General features: G+C 37.9%; 1 pseudogene; it reads left to right on the top strand.

Annotated features, from left to right (window-relative positions):
* The first annotated feature begins 71 nt into the window (after window positions 1-71).
* Window positions 72-2,380, top strand: LOC106940977 (double-stranded RNA-specific editase 1 pseudogene; annotated as a pseudogene).
* Window positions 2,381-2,921: the final 541 nt, after the last annotated feature.

Below are 2,921 nucleotides of genomic sequence, written 5' to 3'. Positions count from 1 at the left end.
AGTTGCTATGGCAACGAGTCTGCGTAGCTTGGCAAATACAGATCACTTTGCTGTGGATCATAGCACGAAATCAATATCTACATTTCTAAATTTTACTGAGTTAACGCGGCTATGGATGACAAGTAAATGATTAGTCTTTTTGCCGTCCAACGTTGTATGCCTGCGCGAAATTTGCGTACGTCCAATAATATGTGTGGTGTCTTAAGTCATAAGTCAGTGCCTCACCAGCAATGAACCTCACCGCACGTTTAGCATATATATGTATGCTGAATAATTTCATTCCAAACAAAACTTGGAATTTATCCATGAGGATTTATAAGGTTTAAATGTTGCAGAGTTCATATATTTTGTTTTCTGTTTTTTTACTCCTTATCCTGATTTTTCTCTCACAAGCACCAAAAGCAGTAACCTATCAAGCTTTTGCTAGAGGATGTTATAAATGGGAATTATGTAGAATTCCAAGGACTTTGTTAACAGGATCTGGTGATATGTGTTCCTAAATGCCATGAAATGACTTGAGAAAGAAGAAACAATTCAGTTGGAATTTGAGCTTTAATTTTCATATGAACTTTCCAGTTTTAGGTGCAAATGAGATAGAGGCAGCTTTATTTTTGTTTTAAAGAATAACTCTTGCTGGTTGTAAGTTTTAGCAGTCATGAATGATGACAATAATGTTACGCTTCAGTTGTAAATTTATTCTAAATATGTAGTCAGAGTTTCATGTTTCATAAAAACTTCTATCAATATTTGACACTGTTAATACACTAACTATGAGTGAGAACTTGAGATCCGGTTGGAGAACACATATCACTGAGCTCAGTTGCAAAGAGATTATAAAGGACTCTAAATTTTACATTTACAAGATCCTGCAACGAAGGCATTGTAAGTTACTCTTTCTGGGCACCGCAGGTTCATGCAGCACAGATGTTAAGGAAAATCACAACTTGGACAACCTCTTCTCAAAAGAAGGCGTTGCATCTGTTGCTGTTCAGCTCCTCAGTGGAAGGACGGGCAGAGCTAGGAAACGTCCCTTAGCGGAGGGTAACAATGGCCGCACACCTTGCAAGTACTGGCCGAAAAGGCGTAAAAAGGTCTCAGGACCCATTGTGCCCAAGAATGCCCTCATGCAGCTGAATGAGATAAAGCCCGGACTTCAATACAAGCTGCTTTCTCAGTCTGGCCCAGTCCATGCGCCTGTGTTTGTGATGACTGTGGAGGTTAATGGGCAGGTATTTGACGGCTCAGGTCCCACAAAAAAGAAAGCCAAGCTAGGCGCTGCGGAGAAGGCCCTGCGATCCTTTGTCCAGTTCCCTAACGCGTCTGAAGCACACATGGCCATGGGTCGGACCCTGGCTGTTCACACAGACTTCACCTCAGACCAGGGGGACTTTCCTGATGAGCTCTTCAATGCCTTTGAGACATCCAGAGCTCTAGGCGACCCATTATACTTGGCCCCCAACAGCAGGAGATCTTTCACAACTCTGGATATAGAAAACCCATTGCTCCCTCCCCCTACCTCAGACATTGTTCAGTCTCCCCTGCCCCCTAATCCATTTTCCTTCACTTCCTTGACAAGTGGCAAGAACCCTGTAATGATTCTTAATGAGATGAGGCCAGGACTCAAATATAATACTGTGTCTGAGAGCGGGGAGAGCCATGCCAAAAACTTTGTCATGTCAGTGACAGTGGACGCTCAGAACTTCCAGGGTTCTGGGCGGAACAAGAGGCTGGCCAAAGCTCGAGCTGCCCAGGCTGCCCTGTCTGCACTCTTTCATATTGAGCCGGACCAGGTATCGTCCCGGCAACCCATACCCAAAGAGGGATTGCAGCTTCATCAACCACAGGTGAGCAGGATTTTACTGTCTGTTTACCTGTACCTTACTATAAACTAGGGATGAAACAATTTATCATATTGAATCAATTATTTAAATAATCGTCAACTAACTTAGTAATCGATTAATTGTTAAAATACTTTAAAAACAGCTATTTGCTGCAAGTCAGGGCTGTAATTTAGCTAAAAGTGTTTGTCTAATATAGCATAAAAGTGGTTTCAATGAGAAATCTGCAGAATTGGACATTTTATTTTACCAGAATAGTCAACAGAATAATTGATTGAATAATCAATTACTAAAATAATAGTTAGTTACTACAAACTGACTTTCACTTATAGCTCTGTGCTGTTTACATCAGTACCATCAGCTGTTAGGTGTCTTGTTTCTGATCACATATGTGATTTAAATAAGTAGAATTAAAGTAAGAAAACTTTATTTATGTAGCATCCTTAATCATCATTGACATTTATCAATTAAGAAAATCTAGTTACCTATTGTAAACAACTTAATAACACTTTGTAAACATGTATGTTTTAATTAATTCTTTGTTTTATAAAAATGTAAAATAGCTATGATTGTTTTTCTTTAATTTGTTAATAAAGTTAATATTTCAATTATGATTTCAATATTTCCCTTGATTCAGCCAAACTCTGATTTGCCAAAAACAAATTTAACTGAAACTGATTTCTCTTTAAGAACTTTTTTCTAGTCTTTCTGCAGTTATTTATTGCTAACATATGCTATTCATCCATATAAGCACTTTCCTTCAGTTTTACATGATTCATACACATTGTGGAAAACTATATAACTTTATTTCAGTAATTTCCAGGAGATGAACATTGAAAAAAAATACACTTAAAAATATTTGCATTTGAGAACTGAAAAGTCCTGCCTTTACTTCCTGGTTTTCTGTCAGGTTTCACTTAAACTCCACCTGGTGTAGAAACGTCCATGGATTTTTATGTAATTGAAGGAAAACTGGAAATTTGAGTATGGGAAAGTATGGAATTACTCATTTCTATTGAGAAAGAACCATAAAGAGATACATTGAATTGATAATAGTTTTGTAAAATTCAACTTCTACTTAAA

The sequence above is a fragment of the Poecilia latipinna genome, unplaced genomic scaffold, assembly GCF_001443285.1.
Source record: "Poecilia latipinna isolate Pla-1442-1.1 unplaced genomic scaffold, P_latipinna-1.0 Scaffold3439, whole genome shotgun sequence".
Lineage (NCBI taxonomy): Eukaryota > Metazoa > Chordata > Actinopteri > Cyprinodontiformes > Poeciliidae > Poecilia > Poecilia latipinna.
This window is presented reverse-complemented; position numbering and strand designations above follow the sequence as displayed.